This window comes from Martes martes (assembly GCF_963455335.1).
Source record: "Martes martes genome assembly, chromosome: 6".
In the NCBI taxonomy this organism is placed as follows: domain Eukaryota; kingdom Metazoa; phylum Chordata; class Mammalia; order Carnivora; family Mustelidae; genus Martes; species Martes martes.
Window position 1 is genome coordinate 79,308,432 of NC_137893.1, and position 13,517 is coordinate 79,321,948.

The window sequence follows — 13,517 nt, forward strand, 5'->3', positions numbered from 1 at the left end:
AGTCACAATTTACTTTCTTATTTTTAGTGTGAATTTTAAGTCAGTAATGGCATACGGCTCATTTAACTCTGGAATTCTCTTGCTCCTACTTTGCTGTTTTTAGCTTGGTTAACTTTTACTCTTTGTTCTGGTTTGATTGTGTTCCTTTCCCCTTTCCCCCAACCAAAATATGCTGCAGTCCTAATCCCCAGTACCTCAGAATGTGACCAAATTTGGAAGTAGGATCTTGACAAAAGTAATCAAGAGAGAATGAGACCATTAAGGTGGACCTAATCCAATATGACCAATGTGTTTATGAGAAGGGTAAATTTGGACACAGACATACACGGAGGGAAGACAATGTGAAGAGACAAGTTATGCATTCACAAGACAAGGAATGCCAAAGATTGCCTGTAAACAATAGATGTTAGAAGAGGCAAGGAAGAGTCATACGGCCCTGCTGACACCTTGATTCAGACTTCTAACCTCCAGACTGTGAAACAATACATATCTGTTATTTTAATCCACCCAGTTTTTGGTACCTTGTTTCAGCAGCCCTAGGGAACTAATATACTCTTAGTCTCACTTTAAATGCTATTTCTTGTGATTAATCTTCCCTGACAACATTTCCCCAAGTTATGGGCCTATATTGTTCTCTAGGGCATGATACTTACATGTGGTGTACAGGAGACAATAAATATGAACTGAGTGAACAAATAAATGATTAGAAAATTAATATTGGTTAATTCTTGGAGAAGCTGGGAATCCTTGTGGAAAACACTTGTGTATTAAGACTTATCCCTATCAGTCATTTCCAAGAAGTTAAGTACTGTGTAGCACAGGAAATAAGTGTACACTCCATTAAGTTAAACTATCATTTTTTTAAACTATCATTTTAATAGTTACCTTTTATAATCTATATTTTATTTTAAAATAGAAGGAATTACATTGCTATCACTCAGCATTAAGCGTAATTTTAGGAGGATAGATTTTTCTCAGCACTAGTATTACAAGGTTTACCTTATTTTACTTCAGGGCCATAAATTGCTAAATGTGAAAAGATGTCTCCTAAAACCAAAACTGAAGATATGGTTGATATTTCAGGTAGTCTGAGTCAGTTTTTTAAATTATAATCAAATGGTACTATAGACCCAAGCCCCTTTCAAAAAAAGCAAGGAATAGTCTCATATCACATCAAAACTTGCATTTACTCAACATTGTCCCTATTTTCCTTGTTAGGAAGTGAGGAAGAGAAAGCTTGAAAGATTTCCTCACGAGACAAATCAAGAGGGGGTCTCAGAGGTAGGACATGAGTCCTTCAAATTCAAAGTACTTGTGTTTTCCATTTCAAGTTATTTCCTCTTCAAATGAAATTGGGAAGCAAATCTATTTTTGAAGGACCGAAAAGCAAATCATTAATTTCTAATATGTCTGGAGTACGTCTACATGTGTTTACCTCAGGCTGTCCTCACAGTCTGAGGTATCATTAGTACTCACCTGACTTTCTGTACTAAGCTTCTCCCTGGTCTTTCTGCTTTCACTTTTGTCCCTACCAGAACCACCTTCCACCCAGTCCTACTGAGTTCTCACACCACATAAACTGTTCTTTCTAAAATCTAAATTTGATCTATGAATGTCTTGCTGAAAACCCTTAAAACAATTCCCATTATTTTGGGAATAACAATCAAAATCCTTAAGCTGACTTTGAAAGCCTGAATGATTCCTCACTCTACCTTATACACAATTCTGAACTAACTTTGCACAAAACTCCCCTGATCCAGTCACAGGGTTCTCTAGACTTTTCAAAGTGCAAGTTAGCTTCCATTTATTTTTGTACGGTACTTTCTTAAATGCCATTTCTCAAAAAAGCTTTTCTTCCCCTTGAAAACTTCTGTTAGGCTCCTCATATTTTCTTTGTTAGCATTTATCACTCCCAATTATATTTTTCCTGTCATCTCCCTAAGGGTAAGCACCAAGGCTATTTTGTTCACTGATACCCACCTCACACCTTGCAAGTGCTGTACTGGATAAGTATATACTGAATTAACTGATGGCTTTCAAATCAGCAGGAGAATTACCAGATACCTGGCTTGTTTGCTGACTCAGATTCTCTGGCACATGACTTTGCATCAAATAAGTGATTCTGATCTGCTGCTTAGTTTATGGAATCACTTAACTGAGCCATGTTTCCAACAGTCACATATGAAACTATATAAGCCAAATTCAATCTCTTTAAGTATAAAAATTATCCAGAGGTGCCTGGGTGGCACAGTTAGTTAAGCCTCTGATTCTTGATTTTGCCTCAAATCATGATCTCAGGGTAGTGGAATAGATACGCCTGTCGGACTCCACACTGAGGGCAGTGTCTACTTACCACTCTCCCTCTGCTCTTCTTCTCACTCTCTCTGTCTCTCTTAAATTAATTAATTAATTAAAATGTATTTTTTAAATTATCCAGGCAGCCTCTATGAATATCTAAAGAATTAATGGTCTAGGTTTACATGATGTAAAAATGAGTAAGATAGAACCAATTTACTTACAGGAAATCACAAAGCAGTATATCAGACAGATTTATAATCAGATAAATTGTAATACATTGAAATATATATTTTTTCATATATATTGAGATGTGACCTTTAGTTCTGGTTAGAAAGTATGAAATAAAAGACTGAAATGTTAGGATCCCAATTTGAATTGAGTCTTAATATGTGAGAAGGGATAAAAGAAAGGTATTTCCAGAAGATAAAATTGTTCATAGGTATGGAATCATGAAAGAGCATGTCTGCCTCAGGCAATAGAGTTAGAATGCACGAGGAGTTAGTTTGTAAAGGGCATTATAAGCCAAACCAAAAAACTTACATATAAAAATTCTAATCAATATAGTAACATTTACAAAGATGAAAACATTGTCTTTTAAGACCTTTTAAGAATTCTTAGCTGCCTTGTAATCTTCAAAATTATAATTTATTTTATGGAGTGCTATCTAGCTATAAGAAATGCATATTTGGTATCATTGACATAAAAACATATCAAAATTCATAACTAGAAAAGATTCTATAAATAACAGAATGAGAATCCTCTAATTCAATTGTTCTCAGCCCTAGATATACTTGAGAACACCTAGGAAGTGTTTTAATTAATAGATATTAGGCACTCAGTACATGTTTCTTGTGTTGATTTAGAGTTCCTTTATTAGTTTAAGAGACTAACAGTACATAATAATATCTGCACTATCTATGATAATCTGTTAACATCAAGGGGGAGAGAAAGATAACAAAAAGGAAATTTATGTTAATAGTCTCTGAAATCTAAGCTTTCTCTAAAAGCACACTTATACATTGCTAGCTGGCTTCTTCCAGATGACTAAAAGAGATGCATAAGTCACCTCAATGATAATGTTTCTAGTTCTTATCTCCTAGGGAGAAATATTTGTCGTTATTTCAAAGATTATGAAAAAAATTATTTTGTATGAAGAAAATTATTTTGTATACTGTATTTTGCTCTAGCCAAATTATATTGATTGTTGGATTAATCTTTAACGTCTTTCTTTTTTTAATATTTGCTGTGCATAGTTTAGCATTTTAATAGGGAGAAAAAAGAGGAATGTTGTGTGAATGAATTTGTTTCTGTGAGTACCATGAAGTTCAAGCTTGACACACATAGATGGTTCTTCCTTGATGTGATATGTGAGCAGATTACTGTGTGCTGGATTAATATTCACCCCTGAAGAACAAACTAGAAAAGCTTTCCTACCCAACTGAACTGCATTCTAAAAGTGATTAAATCTTACATTTAATCCTTTGAGCTTTATCTCTCTCCAAAATTGCAAGCAGTTTTTCTGCCTCTGACAGTGTTTGGGCATATTAATTAGAATATTTAAAAACCATGGTTGTAATGGCAGACACATAGTTCCAGGTATAGTAAGAAAGCATGGAATGAGTCAGGAAGTTTATTTAAATTTTAAGTGATAATAAAGAGCCATATATTTATGTATATATAATATAAATATTATATAAATAATATGTTATAAATATATAATGTTATGAATATATTTGTATGTATACAGATGCATTTTTATATACTTCAGCTCTTGATTTTGCTTTTCTGCCTAATGAGAATAATAACTTTTGTTATACTTAATTCACTGAGTTACAGTAAGAATAGAATATGCTGTACATTTACAGTAATTTTCTTTTTTTAAAAGATTTTATTTATTTATTTGACAGAGGGAGAGAGAGAGAGAGCACAAGCAGGGGGAGTAGCATCCAAAGGGAGAGGGAGAAACAGGCTCCCTGCTGAACATGGGGCTGGATCCCAGGACCTTAGGATCATGACCTGAGCTGAAGGCAAACGACCGAGGTACCCAGGCACTCCAGTAATTTTCAGTAATACAGTAATGTCAGCCCCAATTCACTTGGCATATTCAGGAAATATTCAGGAACTATTTCCTGAAGCTATACCATATGGGTATATTGTAATAATTAAAATCTTGACTTTGAAGTCAAACCTTGCTACCTCTTTCTAGTTCTATGAACTTGTGAAATTAATTTTATCTCTCCAGTACTTGCTTCAGCAGCACATATACTAATTTTTTCTTCAATTCTCAGTTTTGTAATCAGAAAAGTAGAAGGAATAGTAATACACACCTCAAAGAATTATTGGGAGAATATAATGGGGCGACATGTATTAAAGACTTAGCACTAAATAGTGAGTGGGAACTGAATAATGACAGCATGAAATGTTCAGGACACAGTTTCCATAGAAGGTCTGATCCTCAGAAGGCCCTGTTTGCAGACCCCCTGGCTTTAGGAACCTTAACATTGGGACATTCTGTAGACTGATTACTTCTTTGTACCATCCTATCTAGACGATTGGTTCCAAAAATGTGATTTATGTTGAATATCCACTTTCATTCTGGAAATCTTAAATTTTGCTAGCTATGGCTAGGCAGAGTGCTATGTGACCTTCATTGGAATCAAACTCTGAGTCTGGCTTTCCTGTGCAGAAGTAATATACAAGTTATTGGTGTATGAAGGAGTGTGCTACATGTGGTCTCTTTGAAGAGCGCTCCATACTCTGCCAAATGTGTCTTTTCCCCCTTGCTGATCCTGTTGAGTATTTTTTCTCTGTAATAACTTACAACCATGAGTATAATAGCCTCTAAGTTAGATGGACTCAGAGGAGTCCATCTAACAAATCAACAAATATGTGAGTGGACTTGGGACTCCCCCACCCCCAACCAAGTAGTAACAATGATGGAATTGTTTAGAATTATCTCCATTCATAGAAATACGACGAATGTGTTATTTGGGGAAAAGAAAGAGGGAGAGGTGGGGATTCTGAAACCCTGATGTCTGGAGTTCTACAGAATCACCCATATATAAAATAGAAGCTGGGCTGCAATTTCTTATGAGAGGTGAAAATTACCAATGGAATTGAAAAATGATAAATCTAATCCCAGGAGACTTGGCTCAGTGGATCCCTGGGTTTCTTTTTGCTATGCTACCTAAGGTGGTAAAAGGTAAAATAAGAAAGAGAAAAGAAGAGAAAGCGTCCCCAAATCCCCAAGATTATGCTTTTTAAGCTGGAAATTTTGGGGATGATGACAATGACTCTATATTTACCAGAATTAAGTTAGTATTAATCTGGACTAGAATTTTGAGGAATAAATGCATATTATAATCTCCAGAGTAGCCAGTAAGACAATAACTAAAAAATGTGGGAAAAAATGAACAACAGAATTAAAATGATATATTAGATATCTGCTTAATAATAAAAAATAACCAGAGGCCTGGGTGGCTCAGTCGGTTAAAGCCTCTGCCTTCAGCTCAGGTCATGATCCCAACATCCTGGGATTGAGCCCTGTGCCATTTGGCTTCTTGCTTAACAGGGATCTTTCTTCTCCTTCTGCCTGCCACTCACCTTGCTTGTGTGTTCTCTCTCTCTCTCTCTCTCACAGTTAAATAAATAAAAGATTTTTTTTTTAAAGATTTTATTTATTTATTTGACAGACAGAGATCACAAGTAAGCAGAGAGGCAGGTAGAGAGAGAGAGAGAGGGAAGCAGGCTCCCTGCTGAGCAGAAAGCCCGATGCGAGGCTCGATCCCAGGACCCTGGGATCATGACCTGAGCTGAAGGCAGAGGCTTTAGCCCACTGAGCCACCCAGGCGCCCCAATAAATAAAATCTTTAAAAAACAACTTACTCCCTGGGAAATATGACTGAATGTAATTATATCTAAGGCTTTCCATTTATGAAAATTTTAATATAAAACTGAATTGTATGAATAAAGACAATTTAATTAAAATTCAAGTATAATAGATATGGAAGATATAAAAAATTCAGCAGTTTTTTCAATATTCATATCACATTCAAACAAGAAATAAATTTATATCATTCTTACCAATATATGAAGAATATTGAAATTTCTATTTAAAAAATAAAACTGTAATTTTATAACTAGAACAGACCTTAACAAGTTCTTTATTTGCAAATAAGGACTTTTAAGTCAGATACTATTAGAGCATTTGTAAATTGTTAAAATCAATTTGTCCTACTCTACTATATTTTCCAGAAAAATGTGTACCTCTTCTTTTACAATATACAAGTACTTTAAAACGTGTGTCTCTGACTTATTTTTAAATATTTCTAATAGTTTTATAAAGTTAATATTTCAGTATTAAAATCCTCCTTAACCTCAGGCTTTTTGCCAAATGATTAATCATATGCAAGCATCCTCACTGCTAAAAATCAAATAATCCAAAGAAATTTTTCATGTTGAAAATAATAAAACCTTATGTACTTGTTGTATAAAGTTCATGTCTTATGAATTAGACTGAAATAATCTGTATTTAAAACTAAGAAAATGCTAAATACGGGCTGCAACTCTTTAATAACTACCATTAATGTAGGACTCATCAATTTACCTCCAACAACTTAGAGCATCTTCACCTTTAAGACTTTTCGAGAACATTAATTAAAATATAAATTGCCCTTTTGAGCTATAACTATACGAACATTCATGATTTGAACTCCATGAGGCAGGATAATTTGGGACTGGTGTGGGAAGAGTGGTATGCGTGAAGATCCACTCTGGCTCAGACTCATAATGAAACACCATTCAGAATGTGACAATTTCTTCCCTTACAAATCATGCAATTTCTAGTGTCATCCTTCAGGTGGATGACACTGCTCAGCTGGATTATCACTCATGCAGCTTTCTGCCAAAAAAAAGATTGGTTCTGGAGAGTTGTAAAGTTCAAGAGGCTGAACAAAATATAAAGGAGGAAAAGAGGAGAAAGGAAAAGTTTTAGAGTGTTTGTGAAGCCCTCTTTAGGCTGTTTGGATGTAATTAGAGTGAGAACCAATATATTCTCCTGTGGCTCAAGATGGAAGATGAGTTGGTGGTCACTAGAAAATGCATGCATGGGTGGGGTGGAGTGCTGCTAATTCATGCAGTGATTATTAATTCTTTAACTTATCTTAAATTTTTGTTTTTAACAATAAACAGAGAGTGTTGTATTTTATTTGTATCAAGTAGGTTAAAATCCATTTTTGAAATATTTAGAATCTGGTAAGACTTCAAAATATCAATTAAATAAATTATATAAAGCCATGCACAAAAAGAAATTTGTAGCTTTTAAATACTTACAATTTATTTATTTGTGTTTTTTTTTAATATTTTATTTATTTACTTGACAGAGAGAGAGAGGTCACAAGTAGGTAGAGAGGCAGGCAGAGAGAGGTGGGGAAGCAGGCTCCCCCCTAAGCAGAGAGCCCAACACGGGGCTGGATCCCAGGATCCTGGGATCATGATCTGAGCTGAAGACAGAGGCTTTAACCCACTGACATAACATCTTTTATTGAGGCACCCCTATTTATTTGGTTTTTTTTTAGAGGGATAGAGAGAACACAAGGGGGGAACGCAGAGGGGAGGGGCAGAGGGAGAGAGAGTCACAGGCAGGCTCCGCCCTGAGTGTGGAGCCTGATGCAGGGCTCCATCCCACCGCCCTGAGATCACAATTTGAGCTAAAAATCAAAAGCCAGATACTTAACTAACTGTGCCACCCAGATACCTCACTTTTAAATACTTATATTAAAATATATATTTGTATCTTAAATCAGTAACCTAAAATGCTCTATTTAGAAATAAGAACAAAAGAGAAAATTTAGCCTAAAGCACACAGAAGAATTAAATATAAAACTAGAAATCAATGAAAAAAAAAGGGAAAAGAAAAATCAACAAAACCAATAATTGGTCCTCTGAATGATCAACAGAATTTGTAAAGCTTTATCTGTATTGTGCAAGAGACAAAACCTATATTATCAGGATCAAGAAAAAAAGAGTCAAGTTCTCATCATTTTTAAGAGCTTTGTATTTCAAAAGGCAGGCTCAACCAACCCCATATAATGTATGCCAGTGGAACAGAGAGAAAATAGGGAAATAAAATGGAGGATATTTAGATCAATACGGGGTGCTTGTGAGCCCTCCCCCCCCCTTCATCGGGAAAATAATGGAATGGTTTAAGCAAGAATTGATAGCCAGTCTGAAGAAAATTACCAGTGCCTTTAGTATATGCCACTAATAAAGTTAAGATTATATTTTAATACATTTTAGTTGTATGTTCACACACATTTCTTGTTTTCAATTAAAAAATGTTGGGGAAAAAGAGGTATAAAAAGCATAATTCAGGTAGCTAGACAATTTAATCAATATATTGTTGGTATTACTATTGATACTGGCATTGCATTGCTATTCATTAATTCTTTTACTTTTTGAGGAAAGAAACTCAACTGGAAGTTAAGTTGTAAAGAACATTAAATCATGACCTCTTTAGATTAGCCAGAAACAGTCTCCAGGAGAATAGAAGGATAAACGGTGGTAAGTAATTTAAAACAACTTAGACCATCAGGAAGAGAAAAACTCAAAAAGTGTTAATACAAAGCATTTAGGAACCCCAAAGCAATGGCCCTGCTTAACTAAAAAATCTCCTGTTTAAGGTGTGTTTCCCCTTTTCCACAGAGGTTAAGAGGAATTTTTAAGTGGCAGGAGGTAATTAATTTCTAGGCTCAGATCTGAGTCCCCATGAAGGTCCAACCTCCTCTCCAGAATCTATGTAGTAGCCAAATGATAGAGAAAGAGATAAGGATAAAATTAAAGAGTTATTAAGTTTTTCTACTAGTTCTCTAAAGTTTTGTATTCAAATGTATTTGTTTCACTGTGCAGTGTGTTATTGTGTGAGTATAATAATGGTAACCCCCTCTGTTATAAACTGACTGGGCAAATGGAAGGACACTGTTGAGAAAAAAAGAGGTGATGCCCCAACTACACTATTTGAATTTTATACCCAGAATCATGATTGGCTCAAAATCCAAGATTTTTATCAGCCACAGAGAACTTACTTTCCAAATTTAAAAACACTCTTGATTTCACCAATTGAAAGTACATTTGTCACTAGAGCGAAGACAAGGATAGTCCAGGGTTTGATGAAGATTGTGAGCAACTCCAACACAGGCTTAATATTATGTTGACTTTTGTAACCTAGTGTTAAGATATTGCTTAACTAAATGAGTAAATAGATGAATATATAATGAATAAAGAGAAGGATCATGATTTAGGGAACACAATTTTATTTTGTCTTGATTTATTTCAAGCAGTTTTTAGCAAAATTTAAAAATGTATCTTCTTCTAATTTTATCTCATTAGTTTCAAGCGATTTTCATACCACTTTGAATACATATATGCACATATATATATGTTTCTTTTTTACATATGTTTCTAATAACTATGCTTCACATTTATTTTTCTAACATGCATTTTCCCATTTTTATTATACTAGATATCCACATGAAAAATGAAATTCTCTTTTTAAATGTTCAAAAGTGACCAAACTCAAGCATCTGCTTAGATGATCTGCTCAAGAGAATTAAAATTTGGCTTAATCCTTGGCTCAGATTTCTGTATTTAATATCTTTGACTCAGTCATCTGAGCAAGTTCTTGCTGCACTTGTGGTTAACTTTCTTAAGCCAGCTGGAAGCACATTTTTGCATTGATATGGCCTTTTATACTTGGCACCTTCCAAATATCACAAAATTGGCTGCTATTGATAAGGAAAAAAAGCCTAATCATTTAAAATACCCATTTATGTGATCCATTATTATGCTAAATTGGGAATTTTGTGGGACTTTAGTTAAGGTTAGTAGACTAGAGGATTCCTTACTCCCAGTTTCTAATATAAATCTGTAAGTCAGACCTATAATCATTAAATATTATTTAATCAAAATTCAAAAAATTCTAAGACTAAATAAAAAAAAAAAAACAATCCTAGCAAAAGTGACCTTAATTGATATGTGGCTATTAGTTTGAGCAGTTGAGTTTGAGCAGATGTGTTGGATTACAGGGCACTGCATCAAATTCCATAGTTTGTGTTTCGTAATATATGCATATGCAATTTATCATCTTCATAAAGTTTTTTTTTTTTTTTTTTTTTTTTTTTAAAGATTTTATTTATTTATTTGACAGACAGAGATTACAAGTAGACAGAGAGCAGGCAGAGAGAGAGGGAAGCAGGCTCCCTGCTGAGCAGAGAGCCCGATGCGGGACTCGATCCCAGGACCCTGAGATCATGACCTGAGCCGAAGGCAGCGGCTTAACCCACTGAGCCACCCAGGCGCCCCGTCATCTTCATAAAGTTTTAAAGCATACTCTAAGTTCTAAAATACAACTAGTGCCAAGAGTTTTGGATAAATCATAATAAAACTATGGCCCATAAAACAGCTCCTATTTTGCTTGCTTATATCCAAGTAAAGACCCATTTTTTAAAAATTTTTTATTTTAATAAACATATAATGTATTTTTATCCCCAGAGGTACAGGTCTGTGAATCGCCAGGTTTACACATTTCACAGCACTCATCATAGCACATACCCTCCCCAATGTCCATTTCCCCACCAGCATCTCCCGTCCCCCCTCCGCCCAGCAACCCTCAGTCTGTTTTTGGAGATTGAGTCTTTTATGGTTTGTCTCCCTCCCAATCCCATCTTTTCATTTTTTCTTTTCCTACCTCCCCCCAAGCCCCCCACCCGCATTGCATCTCCACTTCCTCATATCAAAGAGATCATATGATAGTTGTCTTTCTCCGATTGACTTGTTTCGCTAAGCATGATACCCTCTAGTTCCATCCACGTCGTCACAAATGGCAAGATTTCATGTCTTTTGATGGCTGCATAGTATTCCATTGTGTATATATACCACTTCTTCTTGATCCATTCATCTGTTGATGGACATCTAGGCTCTTTCCACAGTTTGGCTATTGTGGACATTGCTGCTATAAACATTCGGGTGCACGTGCCCCTTCAGAGCACCACGTTTGTATCTTTAGGATATATACCCAGTAGTGCAATTGCTGGGTCGTAGGGTAGCTCTATTTTCAGTTTTTTGAGGAACCTCCACACTGTTTTCCAGAGTGGTTGCACCAGCTTGCATTCCCACCAGCAGTGTAGGAGGGTTCCCCTCTCTCCGCATCCTCGCCAGCATCTGTCATTTCTTGACTTGTTAATTTTAGCCATTCTGACTGGTGTGAGGTGGTATCTCATTGTGGTTTTGATTTGTATTTCCCTGATGCCGAGGGATGTGGAGCATTTTTTCACGTGTCTGTTGGCCATCTGGATGTCTTCTTTGCAGAAATGTCTGTTTATGTCCTCTGCCCATTTCTTGACTGGATTATTTGTTCTTTGGGTATTGAGTTTGATAAGCTCTTTATAGATTTTGGATACTAGCCCTTTATCAGATATGTCGTTTGCAAATATCTTCTCCCATTCCGTCAGTTGTCTTCTGGTTTTGTGAACTGTTTCCTTTGCTGTGCAAAATCTTTTGATCTTGATGAAATCCCAATAGTTCATTTTTGCCCTTGCTTCTGTTGCCTTTGGCGATGTTCCTAGGAAGACGTTGCTGCAGTGGAGGTCAAAGAGGTTGCTGCCTGCGTTCTCCTCAAGGATTTTGATAGATTCCTTTCTCACATTGAGGTCCTTCATCCACTTTGAGTCTATTTTCGTGTGTGATGTAAGGAAATAGTCCAATTTCATTTTTCTGCATGTGGCGGTCCAATTTTCCCAGCACCATTTGTTGAAGAGGCTTTTTTCCATTGGATATTCTTTTCTGCTTTGTCGAAGATTAGTTGACCATAGAGTTGAGGGTCTATTTCTGGGCTCTCTATTCTGTTCCATTGGTCTATATGTCTGTTTTTGTGCCAGTACCATACTGTCTTGATGATGACAGTTTTGTAATAGAGCTTGAAGTCCGGAATTGTGATGCCACTGACTTTGGCTTTCTTTTTCAATATTCCTTTGGCTATTCGAGGTCTTTTCTGGTTCCATATAAATTTTAGGATTATTTGTTCTATTTCTTTAAAAAAAATGGATGGGATTTTGATAGGGATTCCATTAAATGTGTAGATTGCTTTAGGTAGAATAGACATTTTCACAATATTTGTTCTTCCAATCCATGAGCATGGAATATTTTTCCATTTCTTTGTGTCTTCCTCAATTTCTTTCATGAGTACCTTATAGTTTTCTGAGTATAGACTCTTTGCCTCTTTGGTTAGATTTATTCCTAGGTATCTTATGGTTTTGGGTGCGATTGTAAATGGGACTGACTCCTCAATTTCTCTTTCTTCTGTCTTGTTGTTAGTGTAAAGAAATGCGACTGATTTCTGTGCATTGACTTTATATCCTGACACTTTACTGAATTCCTGTATAAGTTCTAGCAGTTTTGGAGTGGAGCCTTTTGGGGTTTCCACATATAGTATCATATCATCTGCAAAGAGTGATAGTTTGACTTCTTCTTTGCCAATTTGGATGCCTTTAATTTCTTTTTGTTGTCTGATTGCTGAGGCTAGGACTTCTAGTACTAGTTGAACAGCAGTGGTGATAACGGACATGCCTGCCGTGTTCCTGACCTTAGCGGAAAAGCTTTCAGTTTTTCTCCATTGAGAATGATATTTGCGGTGGGTTTTTCATAGATGGCTTTGATAATATTGAGGTATGTGCCTTCTATCCCTACACTTTGAAGAGTTTTAATCAGGAAAGGATGCTGCACTTTGTCAAATGCTTTCCCGGCATCTATTGAGAGTATCATATGGTTCTTATTCTTTCTTTTATTAATGTATTGTATCACATTGATGGATTTGTGGATGTTGAACCAACCTTGCAGCCCTGGAATAAATCCCACTTGTTCATGCTGAATAATCCTTTTAATGTACCGTTGGATCCTATTGGCTAGTATTTTGGTGAGAATTTTCGCATCTGTGTTCATCAAAGATATTGGTCTGTAATTCTCTTTTTTGGTGGGATCCTTGTCTGGTTTGGGGATCAAGGTGATGCTGGCCTCATAAAATGAGTTTGGAAGTTTTCCTTCCATTTCTACTTTTTGGAACAGTTTCAGGAGAATAGGAATTAATTCTTCTTTAAATGTTTGGTAGAATTCCCCTGGGAAGCCATCTGGTCCTGGACTTTTGTTTGTTTGGAGATTTTTGATGACTG